The sequence below is a fragment of the Cydia splendana genome, chromosome 16, assembly GCF_910591565.1.
Source record: "Cydia splendana chromosome 16, ilCydSple1.2, whole genome shotgun sequence".
In the NCBI taxonomy this organism is placed as follows: domain Eukaryota; kingdom Metazoa; phylum Arthropoda; class Insecta; order Lepidoptera; family Tortricidae; genus Cydia; species Cydia splendana.
This window is the reverse complement of record NC_085975.1, coordinates 9,599,361-9,613,941: the sequence shown is the minus strand read 5'-3', so window position 1 is coordinate 9,613,941 and position 14,581 is coordinate 9,599,361. Positions and strand designations below refer to the sequence as shown.

Below are 14,581 nucleotides of genomic sequence, written 5' to 3'. Positions count from 1 at the left end.
TATACTCAATTGCAGCTGTATTGGTTATTGTAAGGTTTGAAAATAACTTCTTTATTTTCCGTTCCCTTTTGAAAATTTGGGGTACTTGAAGTAGTAAAACATATTTTTCATTCTTAAAATTAAAAAAATACAAAAACATTTTTTTCATTAACTTTAACCTGTCGATGCCACTTTCTTGAGAATCACTCTTATATTGAAACTACGGCTGGCTGTTACCTAGGCCAAAGAATAGGCTATTCAGCGTGGGTATGTAGCCAGCCTTATGCAATAAAGAGGATTTGTATTTGTACATATTTGTATTTTTTATTAGTTTTAATTTATTTAGTTACTTAATACTTAATTTGAATAACAATATATAATTGTTGTTATTGTAAATGAATCTAAATTGTTTAGTCTTGTTTGTCTCTAAACATCATTTTTAACAATTCCTTTAAATCCAGCTACGCTGCAACATAGTTGCTACAAAGTTTAATAGGTACGATCACTGCTTATAAGGTAAAATTGCTGATGCAAGAAAATGAATACCAAACGTAAAATTTTACGTTATGCGTGTCACTTTTGTTATTTCTAGTTATAACCTTTGAGACGTATTTTGACGATGTCTGATCTTAAGTAATATAAGTCAACTTGAGCGAGCTTAGGCTTAGGCTTAGCATTCGTTAAAAAGTTGTTGCGGATTGATATTCCTACTAAATCCTGAACGTAAGCAAATTCAAACAACTTTGCGAACAAAAAACTACCTATCCACTTCAAAAACGATAGCGAAAGCTTTTCTATGCGTCACGTGAATTTTGATAAATTGAGTTTAAGAATTTTGTAAAAAGAATAACGACAATAACATTCTTACAGAATTTCCAGAACGCCAGCATTAAAGTATTGAATTTTCTCAACAAGATTAGATATGTAGGTAAGCGAAGAATTTAGAATTTAATATTGAGTAGGCGCGTCGCGTTTGGAAGTTGAAGAGATTTTATTATTATCGAATTACGTGGGTAACGTGTTTTCTTTGGGGTTACTTTTTATCACAACAATTATTTATGACATCAGGCTATTTATAAGTTTGTTGATCTAATGTTATATTCGGATCTATCTACCAATTAAGATTACCTACCTATATAATGTATACTAACATGTATGGAATATTCCAAGATTAATTACTTAGTACATAAATACATAAATACGGTCAAATTGATCACACTCTTGATAACTAACTCCTCCCATAACACCAAGGTAAAACACCAACAATATTGGTCTAACCTAGGCACTTGCAGGCAGGCGAAGGAAGCCCTCCCGACACTCAACCCCAATCTGTCGCGGAGGCTGCGACAGCTGAAGCGACCACAGCTCCGGCTTATAGCTGGGGCTATGACTGGCCACGCCCCATTTAACAAGCACCTATCAACCCTACGTGTTACAGATAGCCCCCTCTGCAGAGCTTGCATGGAGGCAGAGGAGACAGCCGCCCACGTCATTCTCGAATGCCCAGGGATGGCAGAATACCGGGCACAACACCTCGGCTCACCGGGGTCTCTCCCAGAAGTCGTCGGCAACGTCAAGGGTCTGCTAGGCTTCCTGGTAGAGTTGGGTTGGCAAGAATAGTGCCGCCAACCCACCACGCAAAATAGGCGCATTAATATGACGTCGAGTTGCGGAAACCGAGCCCGCGAGAACCTATAACCTATAACTAACTCCTCCTTTTTTCGAAGACGGTTAAAAGTAGATTCCAGGACTTCTATCGTATGTATCTATATCTACACCAACAAGTAAAGTCGGCCTCAGAAGTCACTGTAATACGTTAGACCCACGGAAGAAAGAATGAGCGCGCCGCGCTCTTTGTTTTGTGGTTAGACCAAATGTCCTAAAGTCCTAAGCAGGAGTGCGAAGCTAATAACTTGGCTGACGTTACCTATCTTCTGTGTTATGAATATTATGATATAGCTGGTTCAGTTTTTAGTTAAAAAGAAATATTGGTCTAGTTTATCACGGCCGACGGCGTTGATATCTGAGAGCGTAAACAATATCTTGCTAGTCTGAGATAAAAGAAAACTCAGTTCGTTAATTGAATCATACGATACTTTGCATGGTACCTATTCAATTATTTAAAATTAATAATCTTCATGTAAGCCGATATTTTCGTGGAATAAAAGAATACTCAAAATGCAAGTACTTTCACAAGCGCTAGATTCTTGCCATCGAGAACATAATATTTTCGTAAGGGACAAATAAATAAAAACAAGTAGAGTCACACGATTATTTGGGCCAAATTTTGCTTATATAATGTTACGAAAATATATTATTGAAAAAAAATATTTTTATTTTATAATATAAAAAATATGGTTACCTGTAAACCCGGTTTAGGGTAACATTCCATTTCTGACCGCATCTGCACTACTGGTACTGAACACGTCGGTGTTATTGTCAATTTCCATAGTAAAATGAACAGTAGTACAGCTGTCGTTGGAAATAGACTGTCATCTTTAGGGTAACATTCCATTTCTGACCGCAGCTGCACTACTAGTACTAACGCGTCGGTGTTATTGTCAATTTCCATAGTAAAATGAATGGTAGTGCTGCTGTCGTTGGAAATGGACTGTCACCTTTACGGACGATAATTTTGCGTAATAAAATAACGTCATAAAAAAAACACGTGGCCGTAACGTTACCATGGAAATCTGTCCACAACGTTACCATGGAGATTTGTCCACAACGTGACACTTTTTCGTGCATGCTACCGGTGTTTATCGATTTATAAGACTTTATCACGTCAAAAAAACCGCTAAATAATCTGTATATTCTTATAAGAAGTAGAATAAAAATAACTTTATAATGGGCCCGCTCTTATGAATAGCATGCTTACATGAATCGACCCTGAACTGATAAATAGATGGTATTTCATCCTATGTATATGTACACTCTAATATAGCATGACCTACTATGGCAGGCTTCCTTGCATGTAATAGGTATTATTTAGGCACCTCACTATCAATATGTGTATAGTGTATACGAATCTACATCGTGTGTCATAACATTGCATACTTAATATGCATGTGTCCATGTAAAATTGTGCGTGTAACTTACTGTTAAATACTATCATGCTGCTCTATATGTGAAATCCTATAATTGGTTCTGTATCACTATTTATGTAATAACTATTGGCATAGTTAAAATAAATAAATTATCTCTTTTTTGACTTCTGAATCACCTAATCTCGACTTATGCAACTGTAATTAACATTTGTATATGTGTGTATACCTATGTCATGTCAACAAACGCTATTTTTTATCTTTATTAAAAACTAGCAATCCGCCCGGCTTCGCTCGGGTTAACAAATTATACACCTAAACCTTCCTCAAGAAACACTCTATTCATAGGTGAAAAACGCATGAAAATCCGTTCAGTAGTTTTTGAGTTTATCGCGAACATACAAACACACAGACAGACACGGCGGGGGACTTTGTTTTATAAGGTAGTGATGATATATTAATCAATAGGTATAAACATCAAAAATATTAGTTACCTGCCTATTTGTAATCAATTAATACCTACCTAAAGTAATTAATGTCTAACAAGTATCAGAGTTAGATCTAAAATGCAAACAGAGCAAGTGGTTTTGGTTGAAAATTACCTTTCCAGCAATTATGGCAATCATGCGTAGGTAACTCCCAGCCAGAGGTTAAAGCATAATAAGTTAAATATGGGTCTATTTTATAAGCAACGCACGTGGAATATTGCTAACAAAGTTGTAGACTTCGGTCTGATGACGTGACACTGACATTAACACAGTTATTTCAAAGCGAACCGCACCCCATGCGCTTGGGGTAAAAGGTCTGAACCGGTCCTTTGGGACTAGAAAGGTGTTGGAAAAAGTCGGAATACTCTGACATATTTTCCTAAGTGAAAATATGTGTTTTGCACAGTCAACGTCATCACTACACCTTATAAAACAAAGTCACCCGCCGCATCTATCTCTTTGTGTGTATGTATGTTCACGATAAACTCAAAAACTACTGAATTTTCATGCGGTTTTCACCTCTCAATAGAGTGATTCTTGAGGAAGGTTTAGAAGTATAATTTGTTTGGTTTTGTGTAGCCCGCTAGTCCTAATTAAGATTAGTTTATTTGAAACGATAACCGATTGATAGAAAACAAACCACTGTCTTTTAAATGCTTCTGATTTATTTTGATAAGTAATCTTTATGCTTAATTTTCTTGACAATAAATTATAAATGAAAAAGATTAATCAATCTTCTTAGTTTAAGTAAATTATGTATGTTATTGTGTGCATTTTACATTTTACAATTTAAGATGTAACATAGGGTACGTTACATCTCAAATTGTAAAATATCGAATGTCTATTTGAACCTAATTTATATTTATTTAAACACTTTACTACTATACTATATTAGACTATAGCCTAAACCCTCTCGTGCTTGAGAGGAGGCTTGTGCCTAGCAGTGGGACGTATATAGGCTAAAATTATAATTATAAACACTTTACTAAAAAGAAGTATTACTCAACAGTTTGATATACCTATACCCCTCGTTCTTATATAAACTCATCCAGACGACTAAAACGCATTACATACCTAACATTCATTCAGCAGAGGGCAAAGACACGTTAAAGCCCTTATGTTGCCGTCTGGTTAAAAATAACAGCTGAATAGTTCTAAACATCGCCGGTCACTTACCTCTATTATTGTTTGTTTGCCGCTTGTTACACGAAAATAATGGTCATTTACTAAACGTAACGGAAAACTCGATAACACGACGTAATTTTCCGTCTTTGACAAAAAAATTATACAAAGAAATATCTACATATTACCTTGATATATGTATTTGAGTGACGTTTGTGGGAAGCAAATATTATGCCAGGAATTAAATAAGAGAACACCCTCAGGGTCGGTCGTCACAGTACAGTACAGACATACCTACTACATAAGTGGTAATGGGGTAGGTACAATGCTTAAAAACGATATCCTTTTGGGGAGAAGCAGAAAATGATCTTGACCACTCAGAAAGTTCACGCAAGAAAAACGCAGCGTTAGAAGGCTCCCGATATTGTGATTGGTGGATCAACTACAACAATGTGCATGGAATCGCTTATGGCAGCGCACCATCGGTCATTCCTCTATATCAATTTGCGAATAAAAATGTTTCAGTTTTTTCCTCTTCCAATTTTGCTCGGCGATTTGTTATAAATTCTTATGGAAATTACAAATCGCTTGGTGAAATCTTAAGGTGAGGCTGTATTGGATTTATCCATCTTATAATCATTTATGCCTAGAAAGGGAGGTAGGAGTATGTATAGCCTGACAATTCGTGGCTCTAAAACCGTACGACTTGAACCAAATATCTGCCTTATTTATTTGAAATTAAGTATAATAAATAAAGTTTATTGCAATCAATACATATGTCTGATGAAGATAATGTAACCCAACCCGGTCGCAACGCTAGTGATATTGCTCTAAATATCCGAAGATAGGTACCTAGACATAGCGTACAATACAATCAGTTTGTATAAAAAATCACTAGATGTTTACGTCTCGCATCCGCACACGCGGAATGGGTGGCGTATTTAGAAACGTTTAACAATATACCAATTTAATATCAATACTCAGTACTTTAGCGCTTCTAGTCGGCAGTTACATATTGTACGACTGTGCTAAAGCTGATGAATTGATAATGAAATAAAATTGGTATAATGTTCTACCACGCTGAACGCCTCCGAGGCGCGGTTTACATTTGTGAATTCGTGCGCTAACTGAAAACATTACGAAATCAAGCGAATCGCAAACACAAGACGAAGAAATGTTAGACTCTTAAAGTATTAGCAAGTTGCCTTTTATATACAGTGTGTAAATCCAAAACGGGCAATAAATTAAACCAGATAGTAATAAATTAAAGCAAGTTATTAATTTTTGAAAATTTACCGAGCAGCAATGTACCTGACCTACTGCAAACATTATGAGACATAAACATGATATGACATTACGAGACACGAGCTTTTTATAGTACATGTAAATAACTATCAACAAGCGTTGACAGTTACTTTGAAAAGCTCGTAGGTATCTCGTAACTTATGTGTTGTTTTACATTGCGGGCCGAATTACTTTGTATGGTTAATATAGTCATTGTATAACACTTTAAAATCTCGCGTTTTGTACACATATTTAATTACACAAACGGTAGTTTAGTGGTGTTTTATTAATATCTCTGTTGACATTTGTTGGGACGTCAGTCTTTCCGTGACCACAGCTGGTGCAACTCAGCTGAAACGTCGGAATTAAAGGTAAAAAAATGAAATTATATCGCGGTAGACCCGTTTGTGTAATTAAATAGTCATTGTATTTCGAAGCAAAATTTATCTGAAAATAATTCTTAGGTCCTATACTATGCTAACCATCGTTTAAATATTCGCCCGTATTGCATGGATGCACTGTATAGAGAAAATAATATTTAGAGGAAAACCAGACGAACTTTTTAAATAAAACCTTTGAATCAAACATTGTACTTAATATAAAATAAGTAACATTTGGAAGTGTAAGGTGTTTAAAACCTTACTAAGTATTGCATCAGTCCCGGTTGGTATAATAATACCAAAAGGAAATAATAATATAAAAAGGAATAGGTACCTTATAGAAATTTTATTCGCTGGTGGTGTGATTTATATTTAGATTATACAGGGTGTTTGGTACATCGTTTGCCAAATTAAAACGGCAGATAGGTTGAGTCATCTGCTATCTACTCATTCCTAGAAAAAAAAATTGGCTATCTACCGTTTTAATTTGGCAAACGATGTACCAAACACCCTGTATATGTTTGAAATATTTGAGAAATAGTTTCTTGCATGGGTGTAGCGTAGCTGCAGCTACACGCCCTACAGGGTGTGCCACAAAAACTAAACAATTATACGATTGTACATAATTAGGTACATAATGTACATGTCATAAGTCAGATAAAAAGCTGCCAATTGTGTTGGAAATACGTAAATTCTAAGTAGATAACTAAATTTTGCCTTTGTAAATTAAATATTTGTAATATAACTAATATATTATGGCACCTTTTCTTCATATTCTTACCTACTTGTAATACGTTATACGTAGGTAACTTTTTTGTAATTAGACACTCGCTTGTATGTATTTAATATGCTGATAACTTTCCAGACTAAAGTCAAACAACATTGCAGCGCACTGTCTATTAGGTAAGTACTTAAGTATTATGTAAGAATTTCGTTCTTTTTACGTCACACGTAAACACTTTGTGATTCTATTTTAAAAAAAATTACTCGTCTTTTTAGTTATATCTAGGAAATTTTATATTAGAAATTATAGGACCTTTCTTCGAACTTTAGGTCTATGGATCTACTTAGCTAGCCTTCTGACCACACTACCGTCTGGCACTGACTTGGTCATGATTTGTTGCCCGTTTTCAGGGTTCCGTACCAAAAGGGTAAAAACGTGAGCCTATAACTAAGACTCCGCTGTCCGTCTGTCTGTCTGTCCGTCCGTCTGTCGGTCCATCTGTCTGTCCGTCTGTCCGGCTCTCCATCTGTCACCAGGCTGTATCTCATGAACCGTGATAGCTAGGCAGTTGAAATTTTCACAGATGATGTATTTCTGTTGCCGCTATAACAACAAATACTAAAAACAGAATAAAATAAATATTGAAGTGGGGCTTCCATACAACAAACCTGTTTTTTTGCCGTTTTTTGCGTAATAGTACGGAACCCTTCGTGCGCGACACCGACTCGCACTTGGCCGGTTCTTGTAAGTCTAATACCTACCTATACAATTTATTGTATTGCTTTGTATTCATTTCAGAATATAATATACGGTACCTAAGTATACAATACATATAAGTTTCGATCCTAAGATATTATTACAATAGATATTATTTAGGTGAAAAAAAGTGACCAAATTTTCCATACCTTTTATGTATGAGCAACTTTTTTAAGTACCTACCTACCAATGTGGAAAAAGAATGAGGTTCTAACTGTTACACAGTTTTACCTATAATTAGTAAGTAATCAAAAAAGTGGTGATGAAGTAGGTATTATGCTGCTGTTATACTTATGTTATACTTGTATGTCGGATTTAGATTTAGACCAGCAAGTGCTGCATTATTGCAGCACGACAGTATTGCCGACAGTGTCGACTGTATTGCTGCCGCAAGTGTATCAAAAATCCAGACAGAAACATAGATTTTGACATTTACGGCAGCAATGCACCAATAATTGTAGATCCGTAGCAAATTATAATCAATTAGGTACGGCTACCTATAGTAAAATATGTAGATTACATTACGTGGAACTTGCGTCAATGAGAGGTATTTACACTACATATACATATCTACCTTGTATTGTAAAAAAAGATGAAACGTATATTGTATACATGTATAGAAATTATTCATTAAATATTATTCGCTGCAGTGAAATTTTTTATCCTATGTACCGCAGCACCAGAAATGTCAATTATGTGCATGGTTTGAGAGCATTCTAATCTAAATAAATGTACCTATTAAAACTTTATCAAATTACTTTCCCTCACGAAACAGCAAAATATATAGTTCATCTCCCAAGTGGTCACTCGCTGATGAGATTAAAATAATCGTGAAATAAAAAAATCTTCAGTAAAAATACAAGTTTACAAGCAGTTGAACTACAAAAAAGTTACAGATGTGAACAGGGTTGCTCGGCTATTTGTTCTAACTTCTCAAACATTTATTTCATAATTCCTCACTTGACTCTTGCTGTTGTAGGTATCTTAAATCACCAAACGCAAGTTTATGTTCAATCTATCATATAAACAGCCTTTAGAGCCTTGCAGTAAACTTCGCAGAAGCACCGGCTAGGTGATAGTAATAAAAGATAAAGTATGGGCGATGTTGGCGGGCGAACAGCAACAGGCGATCGCTCAGTAGATACAGAATCGCCGGTGGAGTCGACCGCCCGAACGCGGCCTATTCGCGAACAACTTCAAATAAATAGTATAAATACCCACAAAGCTTGCTTTGATAACCGTTGTTGTACTACCGGATAACATTCGTAAGTACTAAACACACAGTCTTTTTATCTGGTAAACCATTATCGAGTAATGTAAACATGGAAAACGTTTCAGTTCGAATTTACGCGCGGCGCGCAGTTATTTTTTTATTTTTCTTTAAACAAACTGTTTCCGATTACGATTTTAAGTGTTATGATATTTTACGATCATTACGTTTTACGCTTAAATTTGGCTTGGATACCTCATAACTGATTATTTGTGCGCACAATAGAGAAGTAAAAAATACAACGTTTAAATTAATATCTAGGCTACTTAAGTGCGCTAAAAGCAAATACAACGCACCGCGCACGGCTTGGCCAAAATAGTTTTTAATTATATAATAGGCTAACATTTGAATACTATTTGACGTATGTTAATTATCGCAACTGATGTAGCCTCTAGTGGCTAGGCGGGCGTCTCACTAACCCACATAAAAACATTCAACCGGCTACTTAAGTTCACTGCAACTTCTGAGGTTGGCGAACGGTGCAAACTTAGCTTAGATGGTCTCTAAATAAATACTGCTGTAGCCACGTTGTAGCAATTGTAGTAGCTTATGGTGTGGAATTTTACTAGTACACAGTGTACTAGTACAGAGCGTCACAGTGATTATACATGTACCTGATAGGTATAGCTATTAGAATTAAAAATACAAGGTTATTAATTAGGTATATTAAATATACAAGGTGCCTGAATTCGGGTAATTCCCAATACTTGATATGGTCGGGTAGTTCCGAAACTGGACTTTAACATTATGCTATTACAGGTGATTTTCAGAATTACCCGATATTCTGTAGTAAGTATGCAGAATTAAATCACGAACACACCTTAAATGATTGTTAAATAGGTTAGATTGTTTTAACAAGGTAGCCATGTTGTTGTTTAGTTACTCCTCGTGCTATAATTTGAGACCCGAGCAAGAGAAAGCGTCCAAAATTAAACAAAGTAAAAAGTATGATTTCACAAAAACAAACTTTGCGCACACAAAAAGTAGTTACTTATACTTTTTGAGAAACTGTAGGTATAAAAAAATTGGTAATATTATTTCTTAAACAGCATTTACATATACGTAGGTACGTATATGTATGAACGAGTCTTTGAAAACACTTTATAAAGTCGAATCTATAGTACAGTCGACGTCAAAGATATGTTTACACTTTTGCACTTTACTCCATTGAAATAAGGCGATTAATGTAAATATATCTTTGACGTCGACTGTACCTATACACAGAGTAAACGGAATTTGCCATCGATTAACTTTAATCATCGAACAATATTGAGATCACTTAATACCTTAATAGGTACCAATATCGGCCAATATCTTCAGTCCTCCAATTACCTACTCCGTACTTATATACATAAACCATTAAGCAACTGACACAAGTATCCAGGGTGCGGGTCTGTGCGGGTGTTAGATACCTATGTTTGACGTACGAGTACGAGTAATAAATAATCGATTAAATGACAGTACCTATAATACGGTATGTTGAATTCCATTAGTAGACAAACAAATTTGTAGTTGTAGTCTATGTAGGAGTAAACTCTTTATTGTATTTACAATAACAAATAATATTAACCTAAATTAGGAATAGGTAAGTATTTTTTTAAATCCATTCTTGACAGCCGGCTAAGGCAATGCATAGCCAGAGGACTCTGTGAGCTCTGTCTCACCCACCCATCTTTCTGGTGAAGTGGTGACAGAGCGGAACAGTCGAGTACGTGGGATCGCTACTCCCCAACAGCTTGCCACAAGCTGACCTGCGCTGACTGAATGCACTGGTAAAACTAGCGGGCAATGGGGACGTCACATCCCTACGCCGTTGAATTCATCAACAATGGTGATCCGGACATTTGGAAGACGTGCGCGGAGCCGAAGCTAACACGTAGAGCCCTGAGCAGAGATACTGCGCTATGGGATTAAAAATCGAACGCCTGCCTAATAAAACGGTAGGTATGCAATTTTTTCAGGCATTTGCCCCCACAAGATGGGCCTCTGTAAAAACATGTAAAAAGCGACATTTAGGATGGCTCAAGGGCAACACCGGTTAGAGGGATGAGGGTAGAGGTAGAGGTGTCACTGGACTTTAAATATACAGCCAACTGGCAACTTACGTTTCCACATCTACCCTCGAGAACGCAGCTCTCACGACTCCTCTCAGGACGGCCGGCTAAGGAAAGCTAGAGGCAGAGGAACCTGTGCCACCCACTTCGGGTGACAGAACTTCCCCAGTGGCACTGGGGTTGCTACTCTCTAACAGCTTGTCACAAGCTGCCATGCCTTGACTGATTGTAACAATTTAAAAGTTGTGAACTTCGAGCAACACCGGCTTCCGTCACGTAGGAAGGGCCCAAGCGATATCTTACCGTAAAAATCGTTCTGCCATTTTTTGCGGCGGGAAACATGCACACAGTCGCACGTCTCACTCTCTACATACAAAATCAAAGTGCCTGTGGTATCGCTAAGGAACACTATCAGTTTATGCATTAAGTGTTTACAAGGAACATTTCGTTAACTGGTAAGTGTTGTGTTGAAAACATTCTGAAGTTAAACGAGTATTCATGAATTCAGAGCACTTCTTTTGCCGTCAGTCTAAAACATGTGGTTTTTCTCCGCGATTCTTTCTTACACCGTTTGCAATGATACCATATTATATAGAGTTGAATCTTTAGAAATTATTTTAATGATTGGGTTGATTAATTTAAAAACAAAATACACTTATTCTTAATCTAAGTAAATTACTTTTAGTCCAGTAATAATGCTACTCTGTATACGATTAAAATAGAAAAACTTGTCTTGTCGTATAAATAAAAAGTATACATGTAATAATAAAAATAAATAACTAACTAACTAACTACCCCGCGCCAACCCAAATCGTCACCGTTAAAAAAGATGGATCATAACTAGTTCATTACGTCATTTAGGTAAATTAATATAACTAAACAAGGTTTCATAAACTTCTTTTTTTTAGTTTATGCAACTAGAAATAGGTCTAGTTATATACTTGTATTAATTGATTATTTACCTAACCCACCGCTCGATCTAATTTGTTACCTACTCTACCGACTAATATGAGTTCAGTGCATTAAATTAATTAGTCATAGTAGTCAAACTGTGGAGGGCTTTTCGACAACTTGCATTTGGATGTAAGTGCCGGTACAAACGGACTGAAACCCGACTGCAACTTGTATGGGAACTGCACGCCGACGTTGCAGTTGGCGTGCAGTCGGCCTGCACTTCCCATTAAAAATGTCGGGTTGCAATACTTGCAGTCCGTCTGTATAGGGTTGCAAATAGAAAAAAAAACAAATGTTTTTTTTTCAAAGTTATGAAAAAAAACATGAAAAATAACCTGGCACCATGGTTCTTTTTCTAAATTAGGTTTTTTTTCAGATGAACAAAAATATGTCATAATAACGGTTTTTCGTGATTTATTTATATAAGTAACTTAAAACTAAGTAATTTTTGGGGAATCCCTGAATTCCCCGATGCGGCGACAAGAGGCGTTGGTGTTGCCAACAGTAAATTGCGATAACTACCACTACAGATTTCATTTATGTTGTTATTAATCAAAGTTGTTAAATTAAATTGGTTTAATGGTTAACATAAAGTCTAAAACAAGTAAAACAACCGTATAAAAGTATAACTGCCTTGCAAATTTTGAGTTTCATACTTTTGAAAAAAAACGTACTCCAGAAAAAAAACGGTTTTATTTCACGGTTTTTTTTCATGTTTTTTTTCAAGTCAGAAAAAAACCGTTTTTTTACAACCCTACGTCTGTATCATCCCTTACTTAGTCTATCATCTATTCCGTAGAAACTTCATCAGTGCTAGACCAACATGAGCGCTGTTCATGATTCATGAATATTTTAATTATGTTTAGCAAATTACTCAGTTTGAACAGAATTTCCGATTTAATATCAGATTAGCGACCCGCACGGCTTCGAACGGGTTACCCTTAACAAATTAATAATATAATTTGAAATTATACACCTAAACCTTCCTCAAGAATCACTCTGTTGATAGGTGAAAACCACATGAAAATCCGTTTAGTAGTTTTTGAGTTTATCGCATACATACATACAGATAAACGCAGCGGGGGACTTTGTTTTATAAATACAACAACACTCAGATATGCTGCATGAAGAAGTTAGTAGGTAATATATTTGTAGATAACACACTACCTACACTATTCCGTGCATCAGAATCGTACGTCGATAAAAGATGTTCGTGAGAATACTAACAATGAGCTTTGGAGCATTACATTTTAAAATAGTGAGGAAAATATTTACCAATTATATTATAATGTGTAAATATTTTTTTAAATAAACATTTTAGGACATTATTACACAAATTGACTAAGTCCCACAATAAGCTCAATAAGCATGTGTCGTGGGTACTTAGACAACGATATACATATATAAATACTTAAATAGGTAGGTACATAGACATCCCATGACTCAGGAACAAATATCCGTGCTCATGACACGAATTAATGCCTTTACCAGGATTTGAACCCGCGACCATTGGATTTATAGGCAGGGTCCCTACCATATAGGCAAGACAGGTCGTCAATTGACTTACTAACCGAGTCAAGTGTCTTCCTTCCATGAATGTTTTCGTATACCCAGCGGTCCGACTGATTTCTTCACGTCCCACTTCTCAACCGATTCTGGTGGTATAATTAATGATTAGATGATACATTTTTTTGGTTAATTTTATTTGTGAACTTTTCAAAATGGCGGAGCCATGGGGTTCGCGAGTTCTACAGCTCGTAGAGCCACTAGTTTCTATTGCTAACTAGTTTCTGTTTCAAAACATCTTTTTTCTACTCGTTGACTGTAATTCTTGAATTAAGATTTCGTATACCAAACTGCATTTGGGTACTTTTAATGTGTGGGCTCCCAACTCAACTATAATATTCATTTCGATACAATTTAGTCATCTATAATGAAATTGACCAATCACAGCTCGCCGCGGTCAAGAGGACGAAACAAAACCATAGCTCAAATTAATTAATTATTTTAGGTTGTATTGTAGGAACAATTATCTTATCTTATCTTATGCTACGGTGGCTAAAATCGCGATAAAAAATTTTTAAAAATTGAATTTTGCGCGGAGCAAGTACCAGGGCCTCATGAGTTACAAGAAGGTGTCGTTGACCAACCCGCCGCCGGGCCGCGGCCGGGGCGCGTACCAGTATGAAAGTATCGCGGCTGCTCGCGTATCTTATCTGTATACTTTTGGTTTGTTTACCTATATGATTCTACTAGTTTAAAGTATTATTTTTGTTGACGCGTAGAAAAAGTATTGTATACACTAGTTATATAATCAAGCTTTTCAATCTCGTACCTTACTTAGGCAACTCAGCAAGCTTCGTTGCCTAAACACGGTACTCGACTGAAAAGCTCTCTATTATATCACGATTGTATAAAATACTAACTTGACACGTCACTTATACACGTGCATAAGTGCTTTTCATTTGGCAAATAAATGCTTAAAGTGAGTTAGTTGTTATAAAGTCTGAGCAGCTAAAAATGTAA

General features: G+C 36.0%; 2 protein-coding genes across 2 annotated transcripts in view; one reads left to right on the top strand and one right to left on the bottom strand.

The window, feature by feature from the left end:
• LOC134798006 (uncharacterized) overlaps window positions 1-14,581 on the bottom strand; it is a 44,665-nt gene that overhangs the window by 13,669 nt on the left and 16,415 nt on the right. The window lies entirely within an intron of this gene.
• Window positions 8,876-14,581, top strand: part of LOC134798232 (G-protein coupled receptor dmsr-1-like) — a 79,300-nt gene continuing 73,594 nt past the window's right edge. The window contains exon 1 of the mRNA XM_063770605.1: window positions 8,876-9,042. The gene's annotated coding sequence lies outside the window, so the exon portion shown is untranslated. The remainder of the gene's footprint in view (window positions 9,043-14,581) is intronic.